This window comes from Erythrolamprus reginae, chromosome Z (assembly GCF_031021105.1).
Source record: "Erythrolamprus reginae isolate rEryReg1 chromosome Z, rEryReg1.hap1, whole genome shotgun sequence".
NCBI classification, from domain to species: domain Eukaryota; kingdom Metazoa; phylum Chordata; class Lepidosauria; order Squamata; family Dipsadidae; genus Erythrolamprus; species Erythrolamprus reginae.
In genome coordinates, this window is record NC_091963.1 from 101,113,343 (window position 1) to 101,135,402 (window position 22,060).

At 41.4% G+C, this 22,060-nt stretch overlaps 1 long non-coding RNA gene across 1 annotated transcript; it reads left to right on the top strand.

The window, feature by feature from the left end:
• Window positions 1–433: 433 nt before the first annotated feature.
• LOC139175643 (uncharacterized) lies at window positions 434–15,250 on the top strand. The gene is made up of 5 exons (XR_011560550.1): window positions 434–550; window positions 2,743–2,800; window positions 4,463–4,626; window positions 14,351–14,437; window positions 14,710–15,250. It is a non-coding gene; the product is annotated as an uncharacterized lncRNA (long non-coding RNA).
• The last annotated feature ends 6,810 nt before the right edge of the window (window positions 15,251–22,060 follow it).

Sequence of the window (22,060 nt, forward strand, 5' to 3'; positions counted from 1 at the left end):
GGCTGTTCCTTTTAATGTGTAGCAGAAGGAAAGTAACAACAACAATAACAACAGAGCATTCACAACTTCTAGAGGCAAGCTGTTCCACTGATTAATTGTTCTAACTGTCAGGAATTTTTTCCTTAGTTCTAAGTTACTTCTTTCCTTGTTTCGTTTCCATCCATTGCTTCTTGTTCTATCCTCAGGTACTTTGGAGAATAGGTTGACTCCTTCTTCTTTATGGCAACCCCTGAGATATTGGAACACTGCTATCATTGTCCAAGCCTTTTGTAATGCTTTTAAAACTATTTTTACTAGTTTACTCAAACTTAGATACCAGGGAGGAGAATGGGTGCCTGTCTCCTTAAGAGAGTGTGAGGATGCAGGGGGCTGGCTTAAAAGCCATGCTCTCTGGCCTCCCTTAGTAGTTATAGCTTTTCCTCCTTCGCAAGAAGGGGCTGCCAGGTTATCATTTTTAGCTGAGTGAATTACTCTCCCCACAAACATTGGACATCCAGGCCTGAATCCAGAATGAAAGCAGAAATATCCAGAAGTCTGCAACAACAGCCTGGTAAGTATTTTTATCTTAGTGAGCTGGTCTAGGGCAAACTACCAAGTTGTTGTTTTTAACTTTCTTAAGTAAAGTCTGTCAACTTTGTTTGTGGATGGTTTTTTTTTCTCGTTCAGGACTATGCCCTGAGATCCAAGAAGTAGCAAAGGAGATAGTTGAAGCTAGTTTGCTCTGGGGCAGAATAGTCTAAAAATGCCTGAAGAGAAATTAAGACATTTACAAGGATAGTTCTTTGTGCCGTTTAAACCCCTTTTGGGATATGCACTGCCTGCTTTGAATTGGAGGCTGCCTGATAAAGGCCAAATTAGCATCCCGTTATACTTCCAGCAAAGCATCAGGTGTTACTACTGATTGCAAGCCATCATCACAAAAGGAAGCAATATCAGGGAAGGCATTTCACTGAGGGAGCAGTAAGAGATGCAGGAGTGTGGATTATAGGCATGAAAAGACTAGTGTCCAAAGTTATATTTCAGTGTGTCACCTGCAAAAAACTTAGAGGGAAATGTCCCCTCCAGAGAATGGCTGACTTACCAAGAGAGACTCAGCCTCCAGCCTCCATTTACTAATGTGGGATTGGATGTTTTTGGTCCCTGGACAATCTCCACACGAAGAATCAAGGGTGGAGCTGCTGATAGCAAACGGTAGGCAGTCATGTTTGAATAACAAAAAAATATTCACTGTTATCACTATTGAATATCTACCAATGTTCCCTCTATTTTTTTTCAGTGTGGGTGGAAAAGTAGTGTTTGAGTGGCATAGAAGTACTGTATAAGTAAGTAAGTAACTAAGTAAGTAACTAAGTAACTAAGTAAGTAACTAAGTAAGTAACTAAGTAAGTAATTAAGTAAGTAAGTAAGTAAGTAAGTAAGTAAGTAAGTAAGTAAATAAGTAAGTAAGTAAATAAGTAAGTGCAGTGACTTGGCCACGTGCCTTAAAGGGAACATTGATACCTACTTGGATGTGTCCATATAGTCACCAGGGGCTGAAGTTGCCTTGATTCCTTGTTATCTTCAGTGGAGATCTTGATGTGAGAGGAAACCAAGTTTTGCTGTGAAAATCCTCCATATTTAGAATACTGTACATATATGCATAGAAAACCTATTTATTTGTTAGATTTATTTGCCTCCTCTCTTGCCATGTGGTTACTCTGTTGTTGGCTTACAACAATAAAAAGGAAGAGAGAAAAAAAGAAAGACATGTAAGCAGAAGTAAAATAATAGAACAATAAAACAATCAACAAAGGTAGAAAACAAGGATATCTCAGTAGGATAACCAACAAGATTGGATAGGTGGAGGGCAGAGAGGAAGGAAAGGAGGTGGAATCTGCCATCAATCCAGCAGACACCTCCAGTGCGGAACTAATCCATTTGAACCCAAGACCAACCAGGAGAGCCAGGTTTTCAGGTTATTGTGAAAAGAGAGGAGGATGGGGGTGTATCTTACCTTAGTGAATAAGATCAGGAATGAAATGCAGCAGGTTCTGATGGGTCCTGGAAAACCATTAGCGGAAATTTTGCATAGTTTGGAGAACCAGCAAATAGTACCTCTGCCTGACCCCAGAATGGGGTGGGAAGGGGGATTTTGCAGTATCCTTCCCCCAGAAACGGAGAGGGGATATTTTGCAGTATCCTTCCCCTGCCACACCCACAAGCCATGCCCACAGAACTGGTAAGGAAAAATTTTGAATTTCACCCCTAGATAAGATGTCCCACAAGACAAGTACTATAGCAGAGACAGCTCTTCTTCTGGACCTCAATAGTCAGAACTCTTTGACCAACATAGATCCAAAGTAGTCTCTCTCTGCCACACAAGTAGTACACCCGAAACGACATGTTGCATCCGAAGAAGAAAAGCTCACCTTGTTTATTTGCTATAGTTCCCAGTCACTAATCTAAAAAGTGTAAGGTGTCCATTCAATATAGCAACTTCATTTTTTAAAAAATAAACCCCTCCATTGAAGAAAAATACACAGAAACCAAGAAAGGCTTTGAGAAAATAATCTCACTGTCTAAGCAATGAAACAGTGCCACAAAAGGCTCTCGGGTGGCCTTTCTTTAATTTCCATGATTCTGTATTCAAACTGGACATAACTGGTTTTATAGAAATTCTGCCCAAAACTCCATTACTACTTCATGCCTTTGAAATTGAACTAGCTGCAATCCTGCATTAAAAAAAAAATCTCTTTGTTCCAGAATCTTGAACATCAGACAAGAACAACCATACAGGAGAGCTGATTTGTTCACCAATGAGGTAAGCAAGGGAGGAGAAAGCTCGGTGAAGAATTTGAGACCGAGCTATAAAGAATAAATTGGAATCACTTTATAATATGTAAATAAATAAATTGCGCTTGAGTTAAAATGGTATATACAAAATATGCCCCCATTTTGGTGGAGGGGTATGAATGTTGTCGGGTGGCGGGCACTAAGAACACTGAGCAAACTGTTATATGCTGTGTGTTTGTTATATTGTTAAAAATCAATTAAAAATACAGTGATACCTCATCTTACGAACCCCTCGTCACACAAACTTTTCGAGATATGAACCCGGGTTTTAAGATTTCTTTGCCTCGTCTTAAAAACTCTTTCCGTCTTATGAACCCGAGCCTGGGTGTGTGGGCTCTCTTACTGCCGCAGGGATTCCTCTGCCTTGTGACTGTCACCCCTGGGATTTCCTATTTGCTTCCCATCCCACCAGTTGGGGGGGAGGTGGCTGAAAGAGAGGGAAACCACCGCAGACGAAGCCCTTGGGGGGGATGTCCAACTGGGGGAGGGAGTCACCTTCTTGGCACCCCCAAGCCCAGGAGGGCAGCTCCCTGCTTCTCTGACCCTCTCCTAAGAAACCCCAGAACAAAATAAACCTCAATGTCCAGCTGTGTGTGCTGAGAGGGGTCCCTCCCCCAGTTGGACATCCCACGAGACATGATCAGGTGTGCCTTGGGGAAATTAGCACTGGAGATTTGAGCTGCGAAGAAGGAAGCTCAGCTTCCGGTCTCGCAACTTTTTGCTTCCGCTCGCAGCCAACTGCCCGATGCCGCTGTGGCCGGTGTGGTGTACGAGAGAGAAAGAGAGAGAGAGAAAAAGAAAGAGAGCAAGACAGAGAGAGAGAGAGAGAAAGAGAGAGAGAGAAAAGCGAGGGGGAGAGAGAAAGAGAGAGAAAGAGAAAGCGAGACAGAGAGAAAGAGCAAGAGAGAGAGAAAAGAGAGAGGGGGAGAGAACAAGAGTGAGTGCGAGAGAGAAAGAAGGCAAGAGAGAGAGAAAAAGAGAGAAAGAAAGCAAGAAAGCAAGAGAGAGAGACAGAGAAAGAAAGAGAATGATAGAGAAAAAAAGCAAGAGAGAGAAAGAGAGAGAGAAAGAGAGAAAAAGAAAGCAAGAGAGAGAGAAAAAGCAAGAGAGAAAGAAAGCAACAGAAAGAGAGAGAGAGAGAGAGAAGGTGAGGTTGGTTGGTGGTGTGCCCCAGGATTTTTTAAATGTAAAAAATGTGCCGCAGTTCAAAAGAGGTTGAAAATCAGTGGCTTAGAGTGCTGGGAACCAACTCACATGGTGGTTCAAACTCTATTTCATGCCATAAATGCATAGTATTCTCCTTTTCAGAAATATTGAGCGACACTAGATAAGGCTGTTCCTTTTAATGTGTAACAGAAGGAAAGTAACAACAACAACAACAACAACAACAACAGAGTTGGTAGGGACCTTGGAGGTCTTCTAGTCCAACCCCCTGCTTAGGCAGAAAATCCTACACTACTTCAGACATTGAACATCTTCTTAAAAACTTCCAGTATTGGAGCATTCACAACTTCTGGAGGCAAGCTATTCCACTGATTAATTGTTCTAACTGTCAGGAATTTTATCCTTAGTTCTAAGTTACTTCTTTCCTTGTTTAGTTTCCATCCATTGCTTGTTGTTCTATCCTCAGGTACTTTGGAGAATAGGTTGACTCCTTCTTCTTTATGGCAACCCCTGAGATATTGGAACACTGCTATCAAGTCTCCCTCCAGGCAGCCTGCGCTGTCTTCCCCCCCCATCCTCCACCCACCCTCGAACAAGGATCCGAATTCCGGCAGTAATGAGGCAAAAGGGGTGAGTTTTGGGATTGCACGCATTATTCGCTTTTACTTTGATTCCTATGGGAAACATTGTTTTGTCTTACGAACGTTTCACCTTACGAACCTGGTCATGGAACGAATTAAGTTCGTAAGATGAGGTACCACTGTATTTTTAAAAAAGAGAAAGCTCAGTAAAATTCCATTTTATCTGAGCTGGTGCCAAGTTCTGCATATCATACTTCTGAGCTTTTCAGGGGGTCCAATTTCTAGCAATTTAGAGTTTTATGTTAAAGATGGGAAAACGGAAAACTCCATGAAGTCATCTTAATATATTTATACAGGCTCCATGCACGGTTAGTGATGGTATTTGGCTTGTAAAACGATTGGAAGTTCCTTTTTAATATGTAACATTTGCTGAGAAAGTTTTATATAAGATTAAAACGGTGGAAACATCAAAGGTGAGAAAGGGAAACCGAAAGAAAAGTCAGAAAGTCAAGTCAAAGAAAGAGGAAAAAAGAAGCAAAGGGAACAATATTTAAATCAATCTCTAATAGGGTTGGGTTTTTGGTTTTTCTTGTAGCAGTTAACAAACCAAAGAACAAAAGGACCAACAAAATTACATATCTTGGTCCCCTTCTTCCCATAAAGAATCCTTTTTCATCGGTCAACCTTGCATGCGCAGGGGAGGGCTTTGTATTAGAGGTGGGCACACAAATGCGTGTGCTATTGCATGCGCATGCACCCTTTTGGCTCCTGAGCTGAAAAGGGTTGTCCATCACTGATATTAGATTATTATTATATAAATAATTTTTACACAATGGTATACATTACTATGCATACAAAATCAATCATCCATTCTTTTTTTTCTTCAGGTTGGCTATCCATAAGTCCTGGTAAAACTCTGATTTCAGCTGAAAATTAAGTAAATTAAGCAATTAAGAAGTTCTCCACATGGTGATATGCAGGTCCCTCCCACAGCTGGGCTTCATCTGCAGTGGTTTCCCTCTCTTTCAGCCCCCCCCAAGCTGGATTGTCTTTTTTTCTTAGATTTATTTCGTTCTGAGAGCCGGGGTTTCTCAGGGGAGGGTCAGAAAAGCAGGGAGCCGCCCTCCTGGGCTTGGGGGTGCTGAGAGGGGTGACTCCCTTCCCCAGCTGGAAATCCCCCCAAATGCTTCATCTGCGGTGGCTTCCCTCTCTCTCAGCTCCCCTCCCTCCCACCCGGCTGGCTTGACTTTCCTTCAGAGAGCCGGCAGCTGAAAACGGAGCACAGGTCCCAGCATCAGGGTTTCTGAGGGGTGGGTTCACTCACGAGGCTCCCTCTGGGTAGCCTGTGCTGTCTTCCCCCACATCCTCCACCCGCCCTCGAATAAGAATCCGAATTCCGGCAGTAATGAGGCAAAAGGGGTGAGTTTTGGGATTGCACGCATTATTCGCTTTTACTTTGATTCCTATGGGAAACATTGTTTCGTCTTACGAACGTTACACCTTACAAACCTGGTCACGGAATGAATTAAGTTCGTAAGATGAGGTACCACTGTATTTTTTAAAAAGAGAAAGCTCAGTAAAGTTCCATTTTATCTGAGCTGGTGCCAAGTTCTGCATATCGTACTTCTGAGCTTTTCGGGGAATCCAATTTCTAGCAATTTAGAGTTTTACATTCAAGATGGGAAAACTAAAAACTCCATGAAGTTGTCTTAATATATTTATACAGGCTCCATGCAGGATGCGAGGGTTCAGTAAATATTTTCACAGCCCTCTTTTTGACTCGTGCAGTATACAGGTCCTCAATGGAAGGCAGGTGGCAGCAATTGTTTTCTCTGCAGTTCTGATTATTCTCTGAAGTCTGTGTCGGTCTTGTTGCATTGCAGAACCAAACCAGACCGTTATAGAGGTGCACATGACAGACTCAGTAATTCCTTTGTAGAACTGTATCAGCAGTTCCTTGGGCAGTTTGAGCTTTCTGAGTTGGCGCAGAAAGAGCATTTTTTGTTGTGCTTTTTTTGCTGATGTTTTGGATGTTAGATGACCAGAGCCTTCTCTGTGGCGGCCCCGGCCCTCTGGAACCAACTCCCCCTGGAGATTAGAATTGCCCCCACCCTCCTCGCATTTCATAAGCTCCTTAAAACCTACCTCTGCTGTCAGGCATGGGGGAACTGAGATATTCTTTCCCCCTAGGCCTTTAAAATTTATGCATGGTATGTTTGTTTGTATGTATGTTTGGTTTTACAAATAAGGGTTTTTTAACTGTTTTAGTATTGGATTTACATGCTGTTTTGTACTACTGTTGTTAGCCGCCCCGAGTCTACGGAGAGGGGCGGCATACAAATCCAATAAATAATTTTAGGTCTTGAGAAATGATAGAATTTAGAAATTTGAAGGTCTCTACTCTTGATATTGTGTTGTCTAGTATTGTGAGAGGTGAAAGGATGGGAGGGTTTCTCCTAAAGTCTACCACCATTTCTTTCTTTATAAAAATTTATTTTTATTGATTTTTTATTTTGCGACAAAACAAAGACATAAACAAACAGTCAACAAAAAACGGGAGCCAAAACTGCTCCATTCTTTTCAGAAGTCTCCAGAAAAAAAAAGAAAAAGGGTGTCATACCTATTATATTAGGAAAAGGAAGAAAAAGATAAAAAGAGAGGAGATGTACTATATATGTTACTAGTATTTGCAAAATTTACATATGTACCATATAGTATGATAAATTCTATTACGTAGAATAGAACACATATTACATGTTCTTTTATTCAACCAACCATAGAACTTGTGCCAAATCTTGTAATATTCCAATTCTTCTTGACCCTTTAACCACCTCGTCATCATATCCATTTCAGCACAGTCAATAATCTTATTAATTATTTCTTCTTCTTTTGGAATTTCGGCATCCTTCCATCTTTTTGCATAAACTAATCTGGTTGCCGTTAAAATATATATTACAGTGGTACCTCGAGATACGAGTTTAATTCGTTCCGGACCTGGGCTCTTAAGTCGAGCAGCTCTTATCTCGAACGACTTTTCCCCATAGGAATTAATGTAAATAATTTTAATTGGTTCCAGCCCTCAAAAAACTCACAAAGTTAGTCTAAATTATGCAGAAAGACATGTTTTTTAATGAAGAAATGTACATGTACATATAAATGAATAATGAAGTTTCTTTCACTTAACTTGTAAACTTTCTTAAACTTTTAAATTTACATATGTTCAACTTCTCTGCCACCCAATCCTGTAGGACAGAGGTCCCCAACCCTTTTTGCACCAGGGACCGGCTTTAAGCGATCAAGAGAGGAATGGGTGAATGAATGGACGGAGGGTGGGAAGGAAGGTAGGAAAGAGGGAAGGGACAGGAACAGAGGAAGGAAGCAAGGAAACTTATGAAAGGGGAGAGTAAGAGAGGAATGAGTGAAGGGAGGGAGGGAGGGAAGAAGGTGGGAAGGAGAAAGAAAAGAAGAAATAGAGGAAGGGAAGGTAAAAGAGAGAAAGAAAAAGAGCAAGAAAGAAAGAAAGAAAGAAAGAAAGAAAGAAAGGGGGAAGGGACAGGAACAGAGGAAGGAAGCAAGGAAACTTATGAAAGGGGAGAGTAAGAGAGGAATGAGTGAAGGGAGGGAGGGAGGGAAGAAGGTGGGAAGGAGAAAGAAAAGAATAGAGGAAGGGAAGGTAAAAGAGAGAAAGAAAAAGAGCAAGAAAGAAAGCTGCAAGCACCCCCCCGAGCCCCCCAGGCCGGCTGCAACCTTTTAAAACACGCGTGACGCTTCGCAGCTGTCTCCTGAAGCCGAACGCGGAAGTTAGCATTTGGCTTCAGGAGACAGCTCCTTGGCGCTTGTATCTCGAATTTGGGCTTGTAAGTAGAACAAAAATATCTCTCCCCTCCCAGCTCTTATCTCGAGTTGCTCTTAAGTAGAGCAGCTCTTATGTCGGGGTTCCACTGTAGTAAGTAGAGCATTTCTTTTTTGTATTTTTGGGAAGGTATACCTAGTAAGAAAAATTCTGGAGTCTTTCCGACTTCTCCTTGTGTAATTTCTTTTAATCATTTCTCAATTAAGTTCCCATAAGATTTGGCTTTGAGGCAGGTCCACCACTGATGGTAATATATACCTGTCTCTTTTTTACATTTCCAACAATTCGGCTGGGAGTTCAGATACATTTTGGAAGGTCTATTGGGTGGCAAATGCCATCTGTAGAACATCTTCATCTGGTTTTCTTTAAATGCTACCAACTTTGTTATTTGCCAATTGTATGTCCAAAGATTTTCCCATTTCCCCATATCTGTTGAATGCCCAAAGTTCCTGAACCAGCTGATCATACTATCTTTTACCATGTTGCCTTCCGTTTTGCATCTTATCATGTATTTGTAAATTTTCCCAATCATTTTTTCTTGATTTTTTTATAACTATTTTATCAAGGGCACAGCTCTCTTTCTGAAAAAAGGTAGTCCTTTTCTACCACCATTTCTATGGTTTTGAGTGTGTTCAGTTCTAGATTGTTCCGGTCGCGCCACAAGGTTAATTGCTCAACCTCCTGTCGGTATGCGGATTCATCATTGTCTTGAATGAGTCCGATCACTGTTGTATCATCTGCAAACTTCAGTAGTTTAACAGATGGATCATTTGAGATGAAGTCATTGGTGTATAGAGAGAAGTGGTGAGAGTACTCAGCCTTTGGAGCGGAGGCTGTGCTAATTGTACAGGTATCTGATGTGATTTTGCCTAGCTTCACCTGCTGCTTTCTGTCTGTTAGGAAGCTTGTGAACCACTTACAAGTGTGTTCAGGTATCACTAGCTGATTTAGTTTGGTTAAGAGAATGTCTGGTATAGTGTTGAATGCTAAACTAAAATCTACAAATCTAGCATAGCATCTTGATTCTTTGGAGATTCAAGATGCTGGACGATGTACTGCAGAACCTTATTAACAGCATCATCTGTCAATCTATTTGCTTGGTAGGCAAATTGCAGGGGATCTAACAGTGGATCTATGTTGGTTTTCAAGTGCGACATCACTTACCTTTCAAAGGTTTGCATAACTACAGATGCTAGAGCAACTGGTCTGTAATCATTCAGTTCCTTGATGGAGGGCTTCTTTGGTACTGGGATGATAATAGAGTGTTTGAAGCAGGAAGGAACATAGCACATCTCTTGTGATTTGTTGAAGATTTGGGTGAAGATGGGGACTAATTGGTCAGCACAGCCTTTTAAGAAAGAAGGAGTTATCTTGTCCGGGCCTTGTACCTTATCTCCCAAAATAATGGCCAGTGAATCAGGGTATTTAGCTTCAGCCTCCATAATCTGATCAGATAGAGTTCTTAGTGCCTTTTTTTAGAGACGCTTGTGGATGGATGTAAACTGAAAATATTAGGAAATAATTAATCTCTCAAGGATAATAAAAGGGTTTGCAGTTAATAAGTAATGACTCCAAGTTTTTAATCACAGAATTTTTGTATTATGGAGATGTCCTGAGAACAGCTGTTGTTAAAATATATACATAATCCTCCCCCCCCGATAATTCTGCAATCCTGTCTGCACAAAGTATCTGAAATCCTGGTATGTGCATGCTATTATCATCAATTTCCTCATTTAGCCAGGTTTCAGTAAAACATAGGGCAGATGCATTGTGAAAATAAGAATTGCATTTGTTTAAAAGCTTAAACTCTTATATGGCTTAACTCTTAACATGCTTGCAGCATTATATACCTTCAATACATTTAAAACATCTTATCTTCAGTACAATTTTAATAATAAAAAATAGGTTACTAATTCAATTATCTCTTAACCCCTGTTATATATAGCTTCACTCTTACTGCCTCCTTTTCTAATTTTATCAACCAGACAAGCCAATTATCTTCTATTTAAATATACTATTAATATTCCTTCGAATACTTAATAAAATATCTATAATTTCCTAAATCTAAGCCATAGTGCCTCCTTCAGCTCCTTATTCAGTTTTCGATTAACTAAATACTCTTATCCAAACCACATTGACTTGTATCTAATATTCCAAGTATGAATTCTATGTATTTAATTTTAATAACCTATTTATTAAAATCAAATATCAAACTTTTCTCCCTCTTGATGGTACAATATATATTCATTAATTCTGAATTTTAATTGAAGTCCCATTAGTAATCATCCAAATTGCTTATATTTATAGCATAAAAACACTTTAATTGTAATCAATCTTACTTCTAGCTACCTGTATATTTTATTGAACACGATCAATTTTGTTAATTTGTATGAAACTAACAACCCTTTTGATGAATTCCATTCGTTTTCCTCTAATTTCATGTGTATATTTAACAATTTTGATATCTCATAATGAAAGATAATAACAAAGAAAAAACAAATTAATGCACCTTATAATAATTACTTTAGTTATTATCAATCTAATAGTCAAGTCCCAATCATCCTTATTCTTTAAAATTCCATCCATTTACTTAAATTATAATCATTTTTTCTTCTATATATATAAATTTCAAAGCTAATCAATTAATCAACTTTATATCAGTTTACATCCAATTAATAAATGGACAGAAATTAAGTGTGCTTTGGGGGTATAATTAACTGCTTGCCCTCCTTAAAGTATGATAATAATCAGGTCCAAATATACTTATGCATATAGTAGTAGCAAAACACGGAAGCAGACAGAAACAGATGGAAATGGAATCTCCCCAGCTGCTTCGTGACAGCTCTTTTATACAGAGCTGGCACGATGCAGTAACCAATGAGCATTTCAGGAAGGGAGGAGCTATGGATTGTGGGAGACTGCTGGGTGGCCTTGGCCCCCTTTTCAAGCAGGGTGGGCAAGTGCTCCATGATGTGCACCATCAACTGGTCAATGTAGCCCTTCAGTTCCTGCACCTGCTCCTCCTTCTTGCCCAACTCAGTCTCTGGTCACAGCAGAGGTTGGAGCAGCTCCTCCCACATCAGGTGGTAGTACTTGGTGGTGGTGTCTGCAGAGACATGGGGGAGACAGATAGGGGCTGAACAGCAGGGCCTCTTGGGGCCACAGAGGGTGAGCTTGTTGGGAAACTGCCTGATGGGCGGAGGAGGAGTCAAGCGAGGGCCTAGTTTAGAGTCTTCACACAGCCATGAGAGGCAGAAGCATGATTAAGGAGTCTCATTTGAACCTTCCCAGGGGGAGATTCTTGTAACATAGGCAATTGACAATAAAGTTTAATGGCTTTGATTATTCTGGTTGCCTGGCAGTGCTCCCCTCATCCTAGAGGGCTCCATTTCTCCCAGTTTGAACTTGTCTTTGTCCCCCAGAATTTCCACTCAGAAGACTGGGCAGGGAGATGGACCCTCTGCCTCCTCCTGGCTGCCACTCAAGCCCTCCTTTGGCCCTCCAGACTCCACCCTCTCCCTGCATTCCTGCCATGTCTGGGACCCAGAATCTCAGTCCTTTGCCAAAGCCTAAAGACTGGACAGAGATGCCCCTGGGAAGCTTGCAGGCCTTGTGACAGATGCCAAGGGAGCTGAGCCCAATGCTGATCCAGGAGGCTCAAAAGATTCTGGGAGCCACTGAAAATCTGCAGCAGGAAACTAGACCAGGCCTACTGGCAGTGAGGCGGGGAGGGGGGTGGGAATCAGATGCTCAGAGTTTGAACAATGAGCAGTTGCACCTGGCCAACAAACCCAGGCCAGGTGCAGGATGACCCCCCTTATGACCTGGGCACAATGGGGAGGTGAGAGGGACAACTGATGCTCCAAAGGTTCAGCAAAGAAGACGCAGCCCTTGCATTCAGGAGCTCAGAGGCTCAGGCACCTCCTCACCTGTTTGGGCTCCATCTTCTCCAGCTGCACCACTGAGACTGCGAAGCTCCCATTGATGGCAGAGTTGGAGATGAACTGGCATAGGCTATGACTCGAAGTCTGGTGGGGCTTCTCCCTGGTGGGGCTTCTCCCTGTGTGGGGACTATGGCACAGTCATGCTTCTTATGGGCTTGACTGGGTGAGGACTGCAAGAAACTAGGCCTCATTAGGCTCCCCTCTTGGTTGGAGGGCTGAGAGAGAAATGCCGTCCATGCTCAAAACTGCAGAGAAACTCTCTCCGAAGCTATGGAAATCTCAAAATGCCAGGCCCAAGGACAAAAACCCAGCCAATGGTCACTTCTTTATTTGCTCACACAATGTAGACAAAATCTTGCCAGACTAAACCTAGACTTCTCCCACCCTGATAAATATACCCTGGAAAACTATAGGAAGTATCTCTCCTGTGTTTTCCTCCTTCTCCAATCCAGCTCTGGGCTGGGTTGCCTCCCCCTCTGCAGTCCCAATCCTCCCCATCAAGCAAGCAAATGAGGAGGGCAGGGGATCTCCCATCTTTCCTAACCTCCCTCTTTCATCTTTGACCACCAAAGGAAATTTCCCAGAAAGCCCTGGTTTTTTCTCTTAAAGAAAACAAAGGGCATTCTGGGACATCCTCAGCCCTCTCCAGAAGCACTATACCTCTGAAATGGCTGTCTGTTTGAAGGGTGGGGTGAAGTATGAATCCTCTTACCCTGCAGGCCCATCAATCCCGGCCTGACTCCTGGCCACACATTGTAGACCCTCTGGACCATTTCCTTGGTCCACTTCAGCCCAGCCCCAACTGGGCCTTGGCGAGTGGCCAATGGGCAGCGGCATAGACATCCAGGAGCCTCTACTTAAGGCAAGGAGATCCAAGGCTGTGCAAATTACCCCCCCAAGTCTGTCTTGGTAGCCCATAGATGAGTGTCCCCTTCCAAATCCCCACTTACTGCAGGCTGAGAGGTTTTGTGAAGCACCACCACCACCTGCTGGCAGCTTTGCCAACCTCTTTGGGGAGGGTATGCTAACAGAGAAATGATTTTGGTTCCCTCCAGACAGCTGTTATTGCTAGTGATGGGCGAACCCAACAGTGTTCGGGTTCAGCAAGTTTGGATGAACTTTGCGCAAAATTCAGCCAAACCCGAACGGTTCGTGGAGCCAAAGCCCCACCCCCGGAATCCCATCATTTTTTATTTTTACGGATTTTTTATTTTTATTTATTTTTATTTTTACGAAAAAGGACACCGCAGCAGCACTGCAAGCAAAGTGAGGTCCTTTCATGTGAAAATAAAAACTTTTATTTTTACATGAAAGGATCTCCTTTTGCTTGCAGCGCCACTGCAGCGTCCCTTTTCGTAAAAAAAATATTTTTTTTTTTACATGAAAAGACCACCCTTTGAAGGAGCTGCGGAATCCCACAAAGAGATTCCGGGAGCGGAGCTTTGACGTCACGTATACCGGCAGGTTGCTAAGGACACCAAGGTGATCACTTCCTGGATTCCATGGAATCCAGGAAGTTATCACTTTAGCGTCCTTAGCAACCTGCCAGTGTATGTGATGTCAAAGCTCCGCCCCTGGAATCTCTTCGTGGGATTCCCCCAGCTCCTTTTGTGCCTTCCTCCCAGCCTCCCGACTGGCTGACAGCTCCCCCGTGTTCGCCTTCCTCCACCACCACCGGCGCTCGGCTCCTCCTCCTCTTCTCAGCAGATGACAGTTGGGCAGTGGCTTTCGCGGCATTCGGCACGAACGCCGAACTAAAGCACGCATTTTAAAAAAAATTCGGGTTCGGGTCTGGCATGCCGAACACCACAAAATTCGGTACGGACCCGAATTGTGCGGGTTCGGTTCGCCCAACACTAGTTATTGCAACAAATTTCTGAACAGTCTGGCGTCATCTTAAGAAATGAACACATTAGAATGTTTGCAAATTATACTTAGAACATAGATATTAATTGAAACATCTTTTGACTTTACAGCTTGGGCTGAAATCAGCATTTGGAACACTTCAAATATCGATGTTGCTGGAAAATGATTTTGGAGGTTCACAAATCCCCAGTTAATTTGTAAGTAAAACTTAGATTCTATTCAGCTTTAGATGGCAAGTCTGCAATAACTTCATCCAGAATTAGACTATCCTGTTTAAACAGCAGAGATTTTAAAATGTTGAATTAGTATCTTATGGTCCCAAGATGTAATTAATGGTTTTATTTATCATTTGTATGGAACCCTCCAGCAGATATGTAGGAAGGGCATCTTTACACATTGCAAGTGTAATATTTTAAGAGTGACAGTGCCTCAAATGAAGAATGAGAATGAATAATTTCTTGCCCCACAGCACCCGACATGAGGTGGATTCCCACAGCCCTTCTGCAACCTCCCCAGAACCCCTAATACCCAGCTGATTTCCCCCCTGGGCTCAAAACACCAAGCGGATCCCCCCCACAACCCTGACGCGACCTCCATGGAGCCCAGGGAACCCTGACGTCCAGCTAAGAACCAGAAACCTCCTGGAGCGCCGAAACCTAGCTGACAACACCCCAAATCATATTAGAGTTACCGGACTACTAAGAGCTTCAAAGCCCAGCTGAAGAAGCCCAGGCACCAAGCTGATCATTCCAGAGCTCCAAAATACAGCGGAGACCAACCGTCCCAGAGCCCCTGCCAACATCAGAGGACTTTGCCACCACTAAAGTGTTCCAGCCCACGTGGCTTTCAGGGGAAACAAAAGAACAAAGAACCCACGTGACCTCGATCCTTGATTGAAAACTGGACTCTAGTAAACTCCAATACTAAGTGGGCATTTGAATACTCCAATTCCAAAGGGACTTGTTGAATATTACAATTCTAAGTGAGCCGCCCTGAGTCCTTGGAGAGGGGCGGCATAAAACCTAAATAAATAAATAAATAAATGAATGAATGAATGAATGAATGAATGAATGAATGAGTGGATATTGAATACTCTAATACCAAAGGGACTTTTTGAATATTGCAATTCCAAGTGGACATTTGAATACTGTACTCTAATACCAAGTGGACATTGAATACTCCAATACAAAAGGGACATTTTGAACACTGCAATTCCAAGTGGACATTTGAATGCTCCAATACCAAAATGACTTTGTAAACTCTAATACCAAGTGGACATTTGAATACTCCAATTCCAAAGGGACTTTGTCAACTCCAATACCAAGTGGACATTTGAATACTCCAATTCCAAAGGGACTTTGTCAACTCCAATACCAAGTGGACATTTGAATACTCCAATTCCAAAGGGACTTTGTCAACTCCAATTCCAAGTGGACATTTGAATACTTCAATACCAAAGGGACTTTGTCAACTCCAATACCAAGTGGACATTTGAATACTCCAATTCCAAAGGGACTTTTTGAATATTACAATTCTAAGTGGATATTGAATACTCTAATATCAAGGGGACTTTTTGAATACTGCAATTCAAAGTGGACATTTGAATACTCCAATACCAAAGGGACTTTGTAAACTCTAATACCAAGTGGACATTTGAATACTCCAATACCAAAGAGACTTTTTGAACACTGCAATTCCAAGTGGACATCTGAATACTCCAATACCAAAGGGACTTTGTAAACTCTAATACCAAGTGGACATTTGAATACTCCAATACCAAAGGGACTTTTTGAATATTACAATTCTAAGTTGATGTTGAATACTCTAATACCAAGGGGACTTTTTGAATACTGCAATATCAAGTGGACATTTGAATACTCTTCTTTTTCACACACACAAAAACAAAACAAAAAACAAAACAAAAAACACACACACACACACACATACACAACTTGCACCAAACCAACCACACACATGGAAGAACAAGGAGCAGATGTTATTGTGATCTGCAAATCATGCTCAATGTACACTCTTCTACCCACAGACTTCCAAAACTTCAAGTGAGCTAAATGTAAACTAATCTATCTACTGAAAGAAAAAATAGAAAATGTAGAGCCAAATCTGAACACCCTTAAACTAAACAACAAAAATGAGAAACCCCAAAGCCCACAAAAAGAACAAGCACAAATAGAACACAGAATTGATCAAGCCACATCTACACAAGACACCTCCCAGAAGACAGAAACAGCTGACACATGTTACCCACAGAAAAAAAGCATTAAAAAACCCAAAAAACCTATGTCAAAAGCAACTCACCCATATTGAATTCTACTAGCTAAGTGGAATCATTACCATGGACTCCCAATAGAAGAAAATAAACAGAAGAAACACTAACAAGAATCCTCAATAAAACAACACAACCAAATACCACCATGACAATAAGTGGATATTGAATACTCTAATACTATAGGGACTTTTTGAATACTGCAATTCCAAGTGGACATTTGAATACTGTACTCTAATACCAAGTGGACATTGAATATTCCAATACCAAAGGGACATTTTGAACACTGCAATTCCAAGAGGACATTTGAATACTCCAATACCAAAGGGACTTTGTAAACTCTAATACAAGTGGACATTTGAATACTCCAATACCAAAGGGACTTTTTGAATATTACAATTCTAAGTTGATATTGAATACTCTAATACCAAGGGGACTTTTCGAGTACTGCAATATCAAGTGGACATTTGAATACTCTTCTTTTTCACACAGACAAAAACAAAACAAAAAACAAAACAAAACACACACACACACACATACACAACTTGCACCAAACCAACCACACGCATGGAAGAACAAGGAGCAGATGTTATTGTGATCTGCAAATCATGCTCAATGTACACTCTTCTACCCACAGACTTCCAAAACTTCAAGTGAGCTAAATGTAAACTAATCTATCTACTGGAAGAAAAAATAGAAAATCTAGAGCCAAATCTGAACACCCTTAAACTAAACAACAAAAATGAGAAACCCCAAAGCTCACAAAAAGAACAAGCACAAATAGAACACAGAATTGACCAAGCCACCTCTATACAAGACATCTCCCAGAAGATAGAAACAGCTGACACATGTTACCCACAGAAAAAAAGCATAAAAAAACCAAAAAACCTATGTCAAAAGCAACTCACCAATATTGAACTCCACTAGCTAAGTGGAATCATTACCATGGACTCCCAATAGAAGAAAATAAACAGAAGAAACACTAACAAGAATCCTCAATAAAACAACACAACCAAATACCACCATGACGAAAATAACTCTCCAAACACCCCCAGGCAAAAGAAAAAAAGGAGAGTTCTTGTAATTGGGGACTCAATAATAATAATAATAATAATAATAATAATAATAATAATAATAATAATAATAATAATAACAACAACAACAACAACAACAACAACAATAATAAAAAATCCAGAGAGGTGTGCTGCCTCCCTGGAGGCAAAATTTCTGACATAACATTAAAAATAACCAAGATAATAAAACCCAGCGACTACTACTCCCTATTAGTATTTCCTGTGGGAACAAATGACCTGAAAACAACAATGAGGGACTATGACCAATTGGGTAACAAAATCAAAGATATGGATGCACAGGGAGTTTTTTTCGTCCATACTACCTATGAGAAGATGGCACCCAACAAGAGAACGAAAAATTCTACAGTTGAACCACTGACTAAAAGGTTGGTGTCACCAAAGAAACTTTGGATTCTTCAATCATGGACTATACTTTCCCCTGGACAGGCTTCTAGCAAGGGATGGGTTACACCTCACCAAGACTGGAAAAAATGTCCTAGGAAACCAACTGGCCCAACTCGTTAGAAGGGCTTTAAAATAACACCGTGTGGGGTGGGCAACCACATTCTAGAATCCTCAGAACCTAACACCAATCATGGTCCCTCAGTAAGCAAGGTCAACATCGAACTAAAGAGGGAAGGGACGGGAGACATACCCAATCACCAACCAGAAGACACAGACAGCCCACCCAAAAACAGGCACAAAGAACTCAAATGCCTTTATACAAATGCACACAAAAACAAACAGGGTGAATTGGAAATTCTAATCCACAAAGCCGAATATGACATAGTTGGAATAACTGAAACCTGGTGAGATGCAACACATGACTGGAACATACTGATGAAAGGATACACACTTTTAAAAGAATAGATCACACAAAAAAGGAGGTTGAGTTGCATTGTACATAAAGGACCACTGCAATGCCACAGAGATACAAGTAACAAGAGAAGAAAACCTTCTAGAAAGCTTATGGATCAACATTAAAGAAAAAAAGTGCAATACAACAATTGGTGTGTACTACAGACCATCAAGACAAACAGAAACAATGGATAGCCTTTTCAGCAACCACCTAAAACATATGCAAGAAAAACAACGAAGTAATAGTGGGAGACTTTAATTATCCAGACATTAACTGGAAAAACAATTCTGCACCAAGTGAAAAATTGAAGAAATCGAGTCTTCGGAGAGGGGCGGCATACAAATCTAATAATAAATCTTAACACGACTTTCAGACAACCTCATAGCCCAAAAAGTGGAGAGGGGAACTAGAGAGGGAGCTACATTGGACCTAATTCTCACAAACAGAGAAGAAGTCATAGTAGGGGTTGAAACAGATGGAGTGCTGGGTGAGAGCAACCACAACATTCTCAAGTTCAATATAATACTAACACAAACAATTGGACACAACAACACCAAAGTCCCAGATTTTAGAAAAGTGGACTTCAATAACCTCAGAGAAAACCTGAGAGAGGTCCCTTAGAGAAAAGCCCTAAAAGGCAAAACCACGCAAGAAGTTTGGGAGACTTTAAAAACCAGGGTCATAAAAGCTCAAAACAATGCTATCCTGATGAAAAAGAAACACAAGAAATCCAAAAAAACCCACCCTAGTTTGGCTGCACAAAGACCTAACAAACAAACTGAACGGGAAAAAAAGATAAATACAAAAAATGGAAAGAAGGACACATAACCAAAGCAGAGTCCCAACTGACACCCAGAATCTGCAAAGAAAAAATCAGGACAGCAAAATCCCAGTACGAACTAAGCCTAGCAACAAAAATCAAACAAAAAGAAATAAAAAAGCTTCTTCCAATACATAAACAACAACAACTCACACCCTACATTAGTCCACTAAAAAGAGAAGATGGCGAAGAAATCATGGACAACAGAGGGAAAGCAGAACTACTCGAGACATTCTTCGCATCCACCTTCACTCACAAAGAAACTACAAAACAACAAACAGCCCCCCCTTCAGCCGACATCCCCCATCGACATTGTCGCCAAAGTCATTCTGACAAGGAAGATCCTCTGTCCAGTGCTGTCCCCTTGCAGACTGTTGAGTGTCATAAGCTTAGTGATGGTAACCCAATCTGTGCCGGGGGGCCTAAACCAATACTTTTTTTTCACCCTAATGAATATACCCTGGGAGACCATTGGAGCCCCAGAGAGGCCTGCTCCAATTCTCAATGCTGGCACTAGGGAGATGGTAGTTGATGGGGGGTAAAACTCAATAGTGGGAGGCGATTTGGGCCCGGGAGCTTTGGCTGCAGGCAGCTGGCGGCAAAGGCAGCAAAGCCATCATCCCCGTACACGAGTGGGAATGCAGGAACAGCGGCAGCAGGAGCAGGAGGTGATTATGGCTGCAGGTGGCTGGCAGGTGGGGCTCGGGTTGCTCTTCTCCAGTCTTGGGGGGAGAGAGGGAAGCCCTGACCTAGAGGGAGGTCCTTGGTGAGCTCTGGAGTTGCAGGCAGGCCAGGCAAGGAACTAGGGAGCTGGGATGCAACTTTAGTATCTGCTCGACAAGGAGCTAGTCCTCAAGGAAAAGACTGTCTACGACTGGGATCCCAAAAGACTGTACTCTTTATTGGGGATGGGGGCCATTCAGAATTTTGGGGGGTCTGCCTTCCTGGATTGGTGGAAAGGCTATTGTGCCGGCTGGTCGAGGGTGCCCAGGGGGGCCTAGAATCCTAGAATCCTGTGGGAGGCTTTCCTAGGAGTCTTTCCTAAGGCCCCTCAGCAGAACCCCATCCCTGGCCATCCCTCCCCCCCACTTCCTTACCGGCTGGGTTGGTGGAGAGGCTATTGTGCTGGCGGGGCGAGGACGCCCTCCGCTCTGTGCTGCGCAGTTCCCCCAGACTGCTGGTGGAGGAGAGGCTGCTGGCGGAGGCCTAGGAAGGTGTTGGAGCGGGTGAGAGAGGAGAGGTGCAGGTGGCCCTTGAAGGAAAAGCCCTCTGGCCTTGTCGTTGGGGACATCCGGGTGGAGGTCGTCGTCCATGGCCTCGCTGCTACTGGGCACGATGGCGGAGGAAGAGTCTAGGTCGTAGCTGTGCTTCTCCTTCAACTTGTCCCTCCGCCACTAGAAGGACGCATTCAGCCTCTCCTTGACCAACAGGCTGAACATGGTGTTGCTGGCCACAGAGAGAGAAGGGAAGGCCCCTGTTCTTCTCACCATGACCTTACGGAGCTTATGCCAGATGATACCCTGTAGACAAGGGGTCAAATTGTTTTGAGATTTTCAGACCTCCTTTGTTAAATTTATTCTCCACCATAAAAACATGCTTGCAACATTATATACCTTCAATACATTTAAAACATCTTATCTTCAGTACAATTTTAATAATAAAAAAGAAATAGGTTACTAATTCAATTATCTCTTAACCACCGTTATAAATAGCTTCACCCTTACTGCCTCCTTTTCTAATTTTATCAACCAGACAAACCAATTATCTTCTATTTAAAATCACCATTAATATTCTTTCAAATACTTAATAAAATATCTCTAATTTCTTAAATCTAAGCCGTAGTCCCTCCTTTACCTCCTTATTCATTTTTCTATTAACTAAATACTCTTATCCAAACCACATTGACTTGTATCTAATATTCCAATTATGAATTTGTATGAACCAGTATTTAATTTCTATTAATTTAACCTAGCTATTTAAAAACAAATTTCAAACTTTTCTCCCCCTTGGTGGTACAATATATATGCACTAATTCTGAATTTTAATCCAAGTCCCATTAGTAATCATCCAAATTCCCTATATTTAAAGCCTAAAAACACTTTCATTGTAATCAATCTTTCTTCTAGCTACATGTATATATTTTATAGAACATGACAAATTATGTTAATTAGTATGAAACTTACAGTACTTTTGATGAATTCCATTTGTTTAATTCATACGTCCTCTTCCTAACTCATATCTGTATTTAACAATCTTAAGTTTTCCTCTAAATTGTTTCCTGTTCTGGCCCCACAGAACCACCTAGCTCACCCCATGGTAATGGTTTTCTCTAATTTCATGTATATATTTAACAAATTTGATATCTCATAATAATAAAAAATAATAACAAAGAAAAAAACAAATCAATACACCTTATAACAGTTACTATAGCTCTTATTGAAAATTCCATACATTTAGAATTATAACCATATTTTCTTCTAATATCATATACATATTTGTTGGTATGTTTCGGTATAGCTAGGCTATGAGACCTTAGACATACACCGAGCAGAGAATTTTAACAGAGCGTGGGTGTGTGATAAAGCCAAATGAAACAAAGACACAGACTTAGTTATGATTAATAAGTACTATTTACATATAGACAAAAGATAGAAACATTCCATAAAAAGCACTAAGCAAATACAAGATAAGCACAAAGCAAATACAATAACATATGCACTAAGCAAATACACTTCCCATATCAAAGCAAAGTAAAAATGACTGAGTAGAAATGAGCGTTACAGC